We start from the raw sequence: 15,340 nt of genomic DNA, 5'->3' as shown, positions 1-15,340 counted from the left end.
AAATAACCCCTTTTTTGGGGTGAGACACCCCACCATTTATAAACAATCCACTGAAGGCGGACATTTACCAAGGGTAAATGTGTTAATCCTGGCACAGTGCTGAGTGCCCTTTAATTCCATGATTCGCCTTATGGCAATACCAAATGCCAGACAATTTAAAAAATGAAGTCTGATACTCCATCCTTCAGGTCAAGAGGAGCCATTTTGCTATCAGCCATGCCACAGGGGAGCCAGGAAAGAGTGAGACAGGCCAACGACAGCTGGTTCCAAGGAAATCATAGGCCATCCATCCATGTAAGATGAAGCCATGCTTTCAGCTCAGAGACAGTCCATAGGAAGCTGGAATAGACAAGACAGTACTGAGATGCTGAAATGAGCTAATGGCTACCAACAGGTGAATCTTAGATCCAAAAGACACTCACAAAACCTCGGTAAAGGCCAAGCACACTACTTCAGGATCAACAGAAGGAGCAATCAAGTCCTTTTGTGCAGTAAACATATCTAGGTTTCATCTACGCGGCACAGTAAGCCTGGGCCTGTGGGACCCACACCTGCAGAGTAGGTGTTTCCAAGCCTGCACTTGAGCAATCTACACTCCATTGTAAACCTGGGCCTCCCAACTGTGCTGAAGCATCCGTACTGTACTACGCAAACCCAAGTCAGAGCTTTTGCCTCTGGAGGTGTATCCCAGGGTTCCTAGTGCCCTTGTCAACTGTAGCCGCTCTAGGGCTTCGTTCGTAGTAGATTGTGGGAGAACCTGTCTGTCCACCCCACCTGATGGAACCCCAGGAGTGGTTTGAGACTGCCAATACTTCCAGCTAAGCCATTTTTAAATCCTAGCAACCAGAGTCACCAGTGTGGAGCCCAACTCAGTGAAAGAACCTCTCCAGCTCACGTTGTCAGTCCTATTTTGGGACTCAGGCAGAGTATTTGAGAAACACTAGCGGACATTTTGACAGTGGTATTTGACCTGCTGAAAGCACCTCTCAGAAGGGGGCACGGGCACATCCGGTGTGATCCCCCAATGCTGCTCATGCCTGTTGCCAGAGTCACACATTCCCCATACATAGACCGGCACTTCTGGAGAAAGGTCACAAGCAGACTGATGGGATCACATTGTCATACAGACCTGGTATGACCAGCAGTGGTTCCAGAACTTTTGCATGAAGAAGCAGATTTCCTGGAGAATTGTGATTAACCTGCTCTACCCTTCTGTTCCAGGACACACATGAAGGAGGCCATGCCAGTCCAGAAGCAGGTCACGATAGCCATCTGGTACTCAATCTGCTGATTGGTTTTATCGAGATTCTCTCCCATAACTCATCTCAAACTCTTTCTCCTTCCCCACAGACGGTGGGTCTGCTGCCCCAGGCTGCTGGTGCTGTGTATTTTCCCCAGCAGGGGTGGGAGGGCCTTGAAAGAAAAGTGAAAGAGCACATTATTGTCTGATCACAATAAAAAATATTACATTTTCTACTCAGGGGGGCCTGATTTACCTCAAGGTCAAAAGATTATATTTTTTAAACAATTAGCTTGATATTATTCTCACAAAAACACAGGCCACTGTGCATGTCCATTGGAACAACACTGAACGCCATCACACATCATGCTAAGATACACATACAAAAGTCAATTGAAATTATTTATAAATCCCCACCACTTTTCCCAGTGTCATAAGGGGTGTTGTCACTAGCTGTAGGATTATGAAACAAGGCAGGGCAATCTCTAGAAAACATTGAAATTCTGGAGGTCCCTGAGTGGAAGTGTAGCTTCTGTTTCAGACCATCATCCATGGAGACCAAGGAGATTTTTAGGCATCTGGTGACTGACCAGCACATCTCCAAATGGAGGGGCCTCGTGGGCTACAGAAGTGGCCCTAATAAGTATACCCTGCACTGGAACGTAAACCAACCCTCTGCAGTTCCTACTCCATGAGACGTTTGCGTTCATCACTAGCCAGCAATGGATGAAAATTCATGCTAAAACCAACGAGATGCTGATTTAGCATGGAGAAACAATGGAGCCTCTTCCCAAGAATCCTACATCCATGGACAGCTCTGACTGACTGCCAGCCATTGGGATGCCTAATACAGACAGGTGGCCGCTCTCTGCTGTAATTGGAACTCATTTCAGCCAGCTATGGAAGAAAATACACAGTCTGGTTTTGTTTGGACTCATTACAACTAGTCTTTTTTAGACAAGGTTTACTGGCAGACCATGGCAGTGTGGGTGTGGCAGATTGATAAGGTTCATAGATTCATTGATTCCAAGGCCAGAATGGTCCATTATAATCATCTAGTCTGACCTCCTGTGCAACACACATCAGAGAACAACCCCCAAATAATTCCTAGAGCAGACTTTTTGGAAAAACATCCAATCTCGACTTAAAAGCTATCAGTGATGGAGAATCCACCATGACCCTTGGTAAACTGTTCCAATCGTTAATTACTCTCACTGTAAGCTAATTACTCACAAGTGCACTGTTTTAGCAGGGATGGGTACGTGAGGCTCATAATTATAGTGCCCCAATCCATATGTCTAACAATCAGTGAGTAACAAGTACAAATTTAATCATCACTGTTTGTCTGACTTTCCCCTCCTCATTTCCTGGAATCCACAGTATCACGGGGAAAGGGGGCAAGGCTAAGGGAATGGTGTGGGTTCCACCCTGAGTGGAAACACAGTATAAACCCAGCTTGTATTAACAAGTGAATAGGGCCATAAGCCAGAAATGCCTCCCATCCATATATAACAACAAACATGGCAGCAGAAATTTACCAGCCTATGGCTCAGGGTGGCTCTTCCTTGTTCTGCCAGTTTTGCTGTGGGCTGCTTCCAAGGGCCATCCCCAAACAGTTCCTCTGTGGACCCAGGATGTGCTGCAGCTGTTCCAGAGGCATAGCCTCTTCCATGACCAGTCTCAGCACCAGGGTCACTTCTTGCCCTTCATCCGGTGGCTGGCTCGTCTCCTCCTTTGCTGTCTGTGACTTATAAGGGTCCCATCTCTGCTCAGCAGATTGCCATATATCGTTGTGGCCTCAGTGCTCACTACGGTTTCCAGCACCTAGCTGAATTCCTCACAAATAAGGCAGGAAGACAGGGAGTTCCCAGAGGTGCCGTTAGCATTCTTAATTTTGTGGTGGTCTGTTTTCAGCTGCTTACTTTGCTCTCTGCATTGTTCTTGTGCTGTCCAGCTAATCCCCAGTGCTGCCTGCAGTGCTGATATAGCTTTGTAGACATGATTTCTTGTGCTTTAGGTGAAGATAACTGTCTTACTTGCCTCACACCAGAGGTTAACCAGAAACTGGCTGTATTTCTCTGACCTGTCAGCAGCATGCTTGACACAGGACTTTTTGATTAATGCTAATCATAGCTCACACATATGAAAGTTAACTGTGTTTCTAACTGAGCAGTCCACATGGAAGTGAAGGGTTAAATGCTGAGCAGCTGTATTTGAACCAGGAGGTTATTTCCAGTTCCTGGGAATTGAGCGGGAAGCTTTGGGATGGAAGGGCTAGGAAACGCAGGCCCAGGGAACTGTTTGATCGTGTTGGCAGACTCTCCAACTTGAGTCTGATGACTCAAGACTGTGGACTTGAGCTGCATCCACACTGCAAAATGCCTGGGCTTGGAACTGCACCACATTGAGACATGGGCTTGTACCCTGGCCGAGTCCTGAGGGATTTGGGTCCAAGTCAGATTGATTTGTGTAGGAGATGCTTGGGCTTGTGTGTGTCACAGCCTGGATTCCTATGCAGAGTAGATATTTTCCTTGGGGCTGGAGGCCTACGACCCAAGACACTAGGTCTCATGGCAAGTCAGAGCTTAGCTGTATAGACTGGTAGCCAATAAAGTTACTGTAGTCCTAGGATGTAGCTGTAGTTCAAAGCACTATTGTCCCTTTAGTTTGGCAGTTAGTCAAACTTCAGGGCTTCGCAGGGTTTTTTCTAGTTGGATGACGCATTGGTGAGGTGAGTCGAGTCAGGTATAATCTTAGTGTAATCTTGTCTATTTACAAAAGTACACCAAGTTCCCCCGAACACAGTAGAAACAAACAATCCCCAAGCCTGCCACTCTAGTGAGCTCTGGGCCCAGGAAGCCCCCTCCTGCTTCCTCTCAGGGTAACACTGATAGCTCCTTTTCGCTTTCTCCTTCTCACACATACAGCCTGAAACCAATATCCTAGCCTCAAAGGTATCCAACTTGTAGGACTGACTCACATGTCAGAGAGTAGATTATCCTACTTCTGAAAATCCCAGAGTTCCAAGCTCTGATGAGCTCAATGATGTAATCCACCAGTGAGAGGGTTTTATGCATGAGGTTCATTTTTACTATATATGATCGTGAAGCACTTCTCAATTCTTCGTTGAACGCTGAGACGCATGGATTCTGGATGCTTGGAAAATGCCCTGTTTTACTAATCTCCGGCGTTTAAAAAAAAAAAAGGGTAGTAAAAGGTTTTCTGTGAATGTCAATGGCCTTTTGATATGCCTCAAGCATTTTTATTCAGGTTCTTAGGAGTTTTAAGTGTTCGAGTTTGAGCAAAGTACTGTGTGTCCGACAAGCTGAAAAAAACATAAAGGCAACAGCAAGATTTGTATAAGATAGATAGCTGTGATGGATAGTTTTTGTTAATACAAAAGCCCTTGTTAGTTCCCCACGTGTCTTGCCAAATGTCTTTGTTGATCAAACATTTTTTCCTGAAGCTACAGATGAAAGGTTTCCCACTGTTTCACATATCCTGCTTTTTACAATCCGCCCCATCAAAATGACACACAGACTAGTTCCCACAGCAGACAATTGAAGGCATGAAGTCAAAGACAAAGATGGTGTGGGAAGAGAGAGAAACCTAGTACCAGGTAGCAAGCTGCTCTTTCTCTCCAGGTCAAAAAGAGGACAGATCAGAAGACTCAGAAAAACAAGATCTGAACTATGAACCAGAATATTGTGTGCCGTGAATTCAATTTCATGGACATGGCCTGGAATATGAAATAGCAGACAGGCTGAGGAAATGTTTCCAAAGTTAGCATGGCACCCCACCTTTTAATTGTCCTGCCTGTAGAAATGGATGAAGAAATTGCTACCATAGCCTGTTATTAAGAAAATGGAACTGACCATGAACCTTGCTCAGCTGCTTGTGACAAAGAGGGGAATGTTGAATGTGACTTGTTCTCATTTGCATATGCCAAAAAAAGCAGACGACAGGAGGATGCAACCACAGGCAATTGTTCTCACGTTTGTTTCAATTATTTTAGGCTGAAATAGTTAAGAGTAGTGGCTCTCAAACTTTTACACACTGGGGCTCCTGGATTTTCCTTCCAATCTAGCCCAGTTCTAGGTGGGACCTCCACTCATATGGGAAGAACAAGTTTGTTGCGACCTCTCCCTGGAGGTTTGTCCATTACCCTTGCACTGAGAATCCATATAAGAGAATAGAGTGAGGTTTCACAACTCTACATTGAAGTTCTCATGCTGTACTGTGAATACATGAGCTCACTTCACAATTAGTCATTGTAGCAAGCAAAGTAGCAGAAAAAGAGAAGGGTTTGGAAGCTTTAAGAGTCAAGGCAAAGACTAGCATAGAGCTGGACTCTGCTGGGAATAGCAGGGTATTCACAAAAGGGATGGGGCAGGAAGTTACTGACCACACTCCAAGATGACAGCCTGCATGTTCTCTGGATGGCTCCTGTAGATTAGGGTCTTATTTCATAGATGCCATTAAATACTTATTTTCGTGATGGCTCTGACAATGTTTTTTTGTCTAATCACCCCCAACCCTGCGGACATTCAGATCCAGATTCAAACTCTGTAATTTGGCCACTTCCCCATTTATTTCATTTATATATGCCCTGGCCATTATACACTTCTAACAATTGCCAGATTCAATATCAACAACAATCGGAGGCACTAACAAAAATATCCCAGCGTTACCAGAAGCTGAGACTGGAATAAATGTCTGAGCAAACAGCTAAACCTTGCGCTGTAACCCAAAGGATTATAAACCCAATTTGATTCTGATAGGCCAGCAAGGGAAGCCAGTTCCAAGGTCAAGGAACCTGCATTAAAACCACCTTGCCAACAGCTTCGGAAACATTCAGTCTTACAGCTGATATCCTCTCTTGGGAGGGTACATGAGGAGGGTGGTTAGTCTTTACGATAGTGAGATCCAGACTGTCTGGAGCCTTATACATTAACACAAACATCCTGAATGGCATTCCAGTCTGTGCCAATGAGCCTCAGGCAGCAGGTGGAGCATAGGTGCAAGATGCTTAAAATGACTGGCACCAATAAGGCTACATTATATATTAGATGAAGCCATCTGGTGGTCTTCAAGCATTGCTCAGATTGGAAGGCATGGTAGTAAGCAACCTAGAGATGACAGAGATAAGGGAAATAGCCATAATCTGCTAGCCAATGACAACTGGAATAAGGATCTCTTGGTCATTGCTCCTTTCAATACTTCAGGAGCAGACAAAGGTCCAAATGAACCCCAGTGCAGTCTTCCACACATACACATTTTAAAGGAGGGGTAAAAGAACGGGACCATACAGAAACCCTGCAAAAAAGCCCAATGGGAAAACGAGCTATTTCTTAGTTATACTCTGTGAGATCTCAGGAGGAAAACAGAGACCATTAGAGCAACATCAGCCACTCTTCTAGTAGTCCACAGACAAGTCAGAAACACGCCATGATGAACAGTATTAGAGCCAGCTCTGAGATCTGATAGCCTCTCTACTGACAGCTGACCATTGTCCATTGCCAGAAGCAAGTCATCAACCACATACGCTAGTCTCCGCACCATATTTGCACTTTAATGCAAACTGACGCCCTCTGTTTGAAAGAGCAATAGACCTTTGAAAGGGCAAGAAGCTGGCAATACAACTTTAAAAAAATACTTGAGAGAGAGCACAGCAAACCTATTTGCTCTGCCCCTTGTCACTGTCTAAAGGCATCGGCAACATGGGATTAACCTGCTACAAGATGAAGGATTTCAGTGGAACCTTGTGAGAATTCTATTGAAGTGGGGTTTGTAGCAATATGCTTGATGAAAAATAATGCTTATGCTGTAGGATGCAAGGATCTAAAGGAAAGAAAGGTCAAATTCTGATCCACTGCTATGTGCAGTTCACACTGACTGACATGACATTTAAAAATTCCATCTTGCCAGATGCAGAAGGGAGGGGAGGGGAAAAGTGCCCCACATTTCACAGCAAAACACCACATGGGGAGTGTTGGATAGTCCCACTCCAAATTCCGACTTGAGTTCTATGCATACAGAGCTTGCCAGCTTCAGAAGAGAAAGCTACATGAAAGAGACAGCTCATACATCAAGACAGGCAGGATTGTGAGATGTTTTCAATACATTAAAGGGACTGAGCCAAAGCCTATTAAATCGGAAGACTTCCATTGAGTTCACTGGGTCTTCAATCAGGCCTGAATTCTCCATATACATTTCTTGTTTAAAAAAGACAGACAAATAGCAGCAGCAGCAACACATTATGATATTCAGAGATGGGCAACTGGCTCTTTTCCCTCATAACATCTGCTTGGACGAGAAACAGAATTAGGTCGGGCTGTGTTCATTACCCACAAATGGTCTAGCGAATATGCCCACAGGCAGGAATGGACCTGGAAACAGTGGATTTTAAGAACATAAGGATAAATATTCTCATATTAAAACAACAAAGAGTCCGGTGGCACCTTAAAGACTAACAGATTTATTTGAGCATAAGCTTTTGTGGGTAAAAACCCCACTTCTTCAGTTGCATCAAATAAATCTGTTAGTCTTTAAGGTGCCACCGGACTCCTTGTTGGTTTTGCGGGTACAGACTAACACGGCAACCCCCTGATACTAATGCATCCGATGAAGTGAGCTGTAGCTCACGAAAGCTTATGCTCAAATAAATTTGCTAGTCTCTAAGGTGCCACAAGTCCTCCTTTTCTTTTTGAGAATACAGACTAACACGGCTGCTACTCTGAAACCTATTCTCATACTGTATATTTTGAACTCAGAGGATCAGGTCCTCAGCTGGTGTAAATCAATATAGTTCTGCTGACACCAAGAGAGCTATGGCAATTTACATCAGCTGGGGATCTAACCCTGAATGATGAGAATTCACACCACCCATTTGAGGCCCAATCCTTCTCTGATTGATATCAAAGGTGAAATTCCTACTTAGAATCCCCTGAGTCTAAGAGTCCAGCTCAGAGCACAGAAACATGCTGGTACTTTTTGTAGCCATGTACACTTATATAGAGTGGCAAAGTCATATGCTGCTCACAGAAAATTCCCTAGCCGCTAAAGGCCAGATCCTCACATGGTGTAAAGTTGCATCAATTCACTGAAGTTAATGGAGTGGTGCGAAAAAAAACCAGCTGAGGCTCTGGCCTAATGTTCATTGTCAAAATTATTTGCTAAGAACTAGTAACACAGCTGAGGGGTGGGGAGGAGGGAGGCAGAGAGAAAGAGAGACAGACAGAGAGAATAGGGGACAAAGTGGGGGGGCGGTAAATGGAAAGGGGAATTCTTACTCCCTCTGTTTCCCCAGTATGGCTGCAAAAGGGCTGACCATGCTCTAGCTTAGTATGAGGCCAGAGCTGCACAGTTCAGATCCAAACTTTCCCCAAATTGATGGGGAATTAAAGACTTTTAGGTACAGCTCAGCCTATTAGAGAGGCAGGGGGGAGGCAGTCTTTGGATCCAAGGCTTTAGTTTGGGTGCCACCTCTAAACTGTCTTAAAAAAAAAAAAAAAACCAAAGACAAAAAATACCCTTTGTCCTTTTAGACCTGTGGATCTAGATGTTGGTAGTTATTACCAGTAGTAGCAGCAATGAATAGTTTAGGCATCCAGGGCAAGAACTTGGATCATTCTGCACCCAGCAACACTTGGAGTAGCTGGGGCTTTGCAAATGAGAATTCATGCCATCTTTATGCCCCTCCACACCTCCATTCTTGGGGTCACCAGATGCCAGGTCAATTCCAAGGCACAACTTAGAGAAGCCTTAAGGCTTCCATGACAGGGATGTTGCAGCTGCCTGAACACATCCCTTATGCTGGCAGCAAGGTGAGGGACTGGGTAGGAGCTGCTATGCCAGCGCTATGCCACTTGGGGATACAGAAGACTGGTGGCTTTTGCTTTCCAGTGGAGCTGAACCAGTGGTAATAACAGCTCACAGGATCAGCCCCATGATAAGTACAAATGTACGCTGATCTTCCATTGTTTACCATAAACACTTGTAATCCTATCTGCCATCATCCCTCTCTCAAAAGCACTTGTGTACAATATAGCTGAACAGGCTGAAAGGGTCTCTTATTCATTCTTTCTTCCAGCTGTGGCAGACTGTGCTCACGGAAGTGAAAAATAAATATGTTCAGTGCTTAACAGCAACAAGCAAAATAATGTATCATTTTTCTGAGCATGGTAACAATGCTCCCATTTCGTTGCTGTGGCAGGTATTCCAGCACTGTATTTATTATAGCAACCCCAGAAGACACTATTCCTGCCAATGAAAGTCAGTGTTGTGCTTGGAATAACAATTTCTTAATAATCTGAAGGCAAGTTAATAAACAGATGTTCACTTGTCTGAGAGCTAAATTCAAACTGCACAAGTAAAATGGAGCTAAAAAAAAGGGTTGGCTCATTCTAGAACTCCACCCACACATCAGTCTATTTGAGGACATCACACTCAGCCAATGAAACACAAGACAGAGGCATGACATCATCAGAAGTATTACATCAGAATATCACTAGTGAAGCTCTATGGCAGGGGCCTCAGTGTAGATTGTCCCGTGGTATTTTTTAACCACAATCCTACTCAGAGCAGATCTAGACAACACAGTGGTTAAAACACTGATGGCCAACACCAAATGTCTACACTAGCGATATTAGCTTAACTAGATTCACCAGTGGCAATGCCATGATGGGAAATACTAGTACAGTAAGACATAGATGTCTCCCATGTTATCAGCTGTGGCAAAATAAGACACCTAACAGAATCCAGGGCCCGGCAAGCAAGTGAAGAAAACAGTGACTATAACTCTATAGTTCTATCTTGCAGCCCTTACTCAAATGAATAAGACATGAAAATAGTTTCAGTGACTTTAACGGGACTAACTAGGTAAGTGTTGTGTGATCAGCACATAGGTCCTGAGCCAGCAAGGTGATCCACTGGAGGCAAAGTCTGTCACCCATACACAGAACATTGACTTCAATGGGGTTCTACACCACAGGAGGATTCAACTTGTGAAGATCCCATTACAGGATGAAGGTGTAGTCTGTTAATCACACAGGATCCTTCCACTCTGACTTGACCCTATGGCATAACATTTGTAGGTTAAATGGCTGAACCCTAATGTCATTGTAGTGCTTTTTCATTGCTTTTTTCTTCTTAATAGAAGGTGAAGGGTGATAACTTCTTCATTGCAAGGAAAGCCAAAGCAGACACATTATACAGCAGAACTGCACAGTCCGAGGCCTTGACTTTCTCCTTTGTTTCCAGACTTGGGCCTTGATCCTGCAGACACGTATCCACATGCTAAACTTTGCTCACAGGAGTAGTCCTCCTGAGGTCACTGGGAAAACGGATCTGCCTGAAGTTAAGAACTTGCATGACTGTTTGTTGGACAGGGACAGCGAGCCCTGACCCTGCAACAAGATCCATCCAGGCGGGCCCCTGTCTGTGCCTGCCTGGAGCTCCACAGAAGTCAATAGTGGAACTCACTGTAGGATCAAGACCTTAGGCTGGAAAGCATTGAGTTTAGCTTAATTCTAACTCTGACCACACTTACTGCTTTTTGGGGTCCTCTGATAATCCGGCAGACCTTTTGGCTCCCCATCTGTCTTTTCCAGTGTGCCTTCAGCTATGCAAGTACTTGACAAGTCTCCAGTTTTCCCTTTTCACCTTAACATTAAAACTGGAGTTGGTTGAAGAAGACAAAAAACCATCACCAGCAAAATTTTAGCTGAAAAATGTTTCTTCTTTTGTAATCAAAGATTTCCTACCAGCTAGACAGAGAGGGGCGTGGGGGGAGTGGCAGAATTACAAGAAAGTGGGTGTTTCAAATACTTTAAGCAACAGAACAATTATCTCACAAAATATTCCAACCAGCACTAATTAAAAGATGAATTTTAAACCAAGATGATGATATTATTTTGTATGTACCATCTAGTGACCCCAGACACAGAGTTGGAACCCATTGTGATCAGTGCTGTACAAATCCGGGTGGAAGAAAAAGACACTTCCTGCCCAGAGCAGTTTAAAATCAGAGGAGAGAACAGAACCACTCCTCCAACATGGAGCACCAAACCCTGATATTCAGGATCTCCTGCTCTGACTGAGTGAGCTGGGACACCTGTGATGCCAGCTATGACACCAGCTGGCAATTTGCAAAATTATCCCTACATCTTGATGAGTATTAGCCTGGGAAATGTATTATTATTTACTGGAATTGCAGGAGCACTCAAGGGATCCAACCAGGGATTAGGGTCCCATTGTGCTAGGTGTGCTAGAGAGAAAACAAAAAGATGGTCTTGGGCTAAACAGCTTCCAATCGAAATATCAGAGGAGGCAACAAGTGAATGAATACAGGCGTGCAAAGTAATAATATGGTGATTGCAATCAGCATGATAAGCAGTCTCAAATCTGAGTTTATAAGGAGAGTAGGACAGACTCTTGGTCAAAAGGCCATTCTGACTCTGAGGTAACGGGAGGCAAGGCAGAACTTCCTCGGGGTGAAGCCAGCAGGCTGGAGGCCCTGTTATAGTTCAGGGAAGGGGCAGGGGTGGAACTTTTCTGCACATGTCAACATGATTACAGCAGTGCTACTGGAGAGAAAACTACTGCAGCTGTGATGAAATCATTTGCACATTTCCAGTTCATCACCATAAAGTAGCTCTTCGGGGTTTGTGTAATTTGAAGCAGAAAAGGGAAGACCGGCATGAAAAAAACATCACAAAGGCGCCAACTTATCATATTAATGTCTGGAGATTGAGACATAGTTTAGCAAATGTTAATGTATCTTCCTGTAGCTCATCACCTCTTTCACTCACATTTTCATCTCACCTTTCAGCTGCTGACTTACCCGCATTTTAGCACAATGCAAATGAAAGTAGTGAAGTTCTGCATTCTTTACTGGAGCCAGAAACTCCCCCCTTCCCCCATATTTCACAATGCAAGCATTACAATGGATATTGGTGTCCAATTTCTTGCTTTCACAGATATTATTATTACTAAGTATTTGTATTTGTACCAAAAAAATATTAGAGACATCAGAGAGATCAGAATCCATTGTACCAAGCACTACACAGACACACATAAAGTGACTGTCTTTGTACTAAAGAGCTTACAGATCCAAACAAACAAAATATTGGAGGGAAAATGGAGGCACATGAACGTCCCCAAGGTCATCGGCAGAGCTGGGAACAGAATAGATTCCCAGTCCAGTGTATATCCAGACCACACTGCCTCACATGGGCACACAACTTTAGTACACAGATAGTAGACATGAAATAGTCAACATTTACCAGTGGTACCTAGGGCTGCTCAGATATGATAATAAAAGTATCAAGAGAGACGGAGAGTATTTCTCTATTCTGAATATTTCATGTACTCCAACAGGGTAACTTGGTAAGTGTTGGCTGCTTAGTGGAGACCAGTGTGTCTGGCCTTTGTACTGCCCCTATCACTGAATTCAAGAAGTTACAAATGGAAAAAACTTGGCACAACGGGGTCCTTAACCTGACTGGAGCCTCTGTGTACTATTGCAATAAAAATATCAAATAATGTTAGTGTGAAAATCTGATCCAATATTAATAATATTAGTTAGGTCTTTCAGTCTATCTCCCTGCCACACCAGGATTTTCCCCTACTTTGTATACTCCAGCGGTTGTCTAGTTCAGTTTGAACTCTGAAAGCCATTGACTGATTTACCAAGGGTTTCTTGGCACATCTATACCTCCTCTTGCTTCCCTCTCTCTGCTCTAATGTAACAGGACTTCACAGCTTTTTAAACAGTTTTTGAAGGTGATTTTAGGGGTTTCTTTAGAAGACACTGACTTGCACGTCTGTGGTTCAGCTACGAACCCCAGCTTTCTGTGGCCTATGATTTATTATGACACCTCCAAGAAACTCTACAAAATCTTTCTCCCAGTGGCTGCTACTTTCCTCAATGCTCTACCCCCTCTGTCCGTAACTCCACATTCCTTTTTCTTTGGCAAAGTAGTAGTGGCAGCGGCATGAAGAAGGATGTAGATACCTATGAATGTGCCTGGGGTCAAGGGTATATATACTGAAACACATCTGAAAATTACCATGGAACATATGACGCAAATGGAAATTCTCTTCTAATAAAGGCAGAGCAGAAATGAACTCACTACTTTGGGGATACAGCAGATGGTCTCTGAATCTGGGGTGGGTGCGTGGGTCATGTGTTGGACGGGGTTCTCTTATTCAGGGTTCACTGGACATTTCTTCTGAGAATGTATGATCCTATTGAGATCATGGCTGTTATGAATCCATAAGGGCCCAGCAGATGGGTTCTTGATTGAATTTCCTGGCTGCTGTCTGATTTCTTGGTTGGATGAAGATTAAGGTTTGTGGGTTTGGGTTTTTTTAAGACAATAGAAAATCTGATGACTAAACTGGAGCAAATCCTGCCTGGTCTCTTCCACCCTCTGCAAACTGAGTTATAATCACTTATACACAGAACCGACTCTCTGCTAATGGTCTGAGTGGGATAGAAACCTGATGCGATTCACATTAGCTTGATCCAGCAAAGGTTTGCTGTTTGTCTTTGTTTTTAATCAAGTGAGGAGAGTGCAGTTGGTTGGGATGGCTTAGCAGCACCTGTGAGTTTAATCTGAGTGTGGAGATGTTTACTCTTATAGGATTGAGATACAGTCATACAGACGGAGTGCAAAGTGGTGTGGGATACTTCTTATATGTTGTGATTTTCTATGGGGCATGTAGGAAGCAGTCACTGAGCTCCTTGTGCTTTTGTGTCAACACTAGGTGGTGAAGAAAGCTCCTAGTGCCTGCCCTTACATTTGTGCAAAAGCCAGGTACAATCTGTCCCTGTATTAGCCTCCAAACAGGAAGTTGTTGGAGCCTCAATTTAGAACTAACTGGAACTCCACCACATGTTTTGCCTGGCCTCAGAGTAAGATAGGGCAAGAAGTGAACTCACTCCCAGCTAACTTAATATGGCTATTTTACAGTTTAACTATTCATTAACTGAATATTTATTGAATATTCAGTGCTAGAGATCAAATAGCTTGTTTCCCTGGAACCACAAGTGTGAATTCTGGTAAGGCCAGTTCAGCCCTTCATTTTTCTAAAGGGAGGAACACTGAGTTCCATGCAGTTTGCAACAAACCCACCATCACATGCTGCTCACTGTGGACACTCAGAACTGTCCAGTTGCAGGAGGGGTAGAAGCCATGTGTCTACCCCATGAGAATAAAATCATCAATAACTTTTAACCCACATCCTACTTTTCAGGCCCACTGACACAAAGCTAAGCAGTACTGATTCCATCCAATGGGAGGCAGTGGTGCACGCGCGCGCACACACACACACACACACACACACACACACACAGAGGCCTGATCATTTCAAGTATATGACAGGATAATCTGTTGGTTGTTTATTTATCATGTATTGTGCCTGCCAACAACCTCTATCCAAATATGTAAAAATTCAGAGTGAAAAACAAAACAGCGAAAAGGCTTTTGAAACCCTTAAGCAGAAATCCCCCTCAGGGCCAGGTGCAACACAGCAGGCTCTCCTCATCTGGCACCTGCTGCCGACAGCTGCTCTAGTCTTTGACTGGGAGTCTGCCTCTTCTCGTGACTCAGCTCTCTGGCCATCTCACATTTAGTCCCAGCCCTTCCAGGGTAACAGACAGTCCCACAAACAATGGTGCAATGTCCTTAGATCACATCTCCAGCCCCCAACTCTCAAGGTTTCACATAGGGTGACCAGATAGAGAGCGATAGCAGGGAATGGGGGGGTAACAGGCATCTATATAAGACAAATCCCTGAATATCAGAACTGTCCCTATAAGATCAGGATATCTGGCCACCCTGCTTTCACACCACTTTCCTTGGTGGGCAACAGGGCAACCCCAGCCCTCCCTCTCATCAGGGTCCCAGTCCAGGGATCCTGAAGAAAGCAGCCAAGGTCTATCTACTCAAACCCCTTGCTTCCACCTGGAACATTTCCTACCTTGGCCTGTTTCTCAGCTTTTCCCACAGCCCCTTCCTGGGTTTAGTCCTCCACGGACTCTTCCCCTCCTCCCAGGCTCTGACAAGTTGTTTCCTGCTCTCCTTCAGAGCTCTA

General features: G+C 44.3%; 1 long non-coding RNA gene across 1 annotated transcript in view; it reads right to left on the bottom strand.

Annotated features, from left to right (window-relative positions):
* Positions 1–1,311: 1,311 nt before the first annotated feature.
* Positions 1,312–15,340, bottom strand: part of LOC141991730 (uncharacterized) — an 81,791-nt gene continuing 67,762 nt past the window's right edge. The window contains exon 3 of the long non-coding RNA XR_012640443.1: positions 1,312–1,413. This is a non-coding gene — a long non-coding RNA (uncharacterized LOC141991730). The remainder of the gene's footprint in view (positions 1,414–15,340) is intronic.

The sequence above is a fragment of the Natator depressus genome, chromosome 7 (genome assembly GCF_965152275.1).
Source record: "Natator depressus isolate rNatDep1 chromosome 7, rNatDep2.hap1, whole genome shotgun sequence".
Classification (NCBI taxonomy): Eukaryota; Metazoa; Chordata; order Testudines; family Cheloniidae; genus Natator; species Natator depressus.
This window is presented reverse-complemented; position numbering and strand designations above follow the sequence as displayed.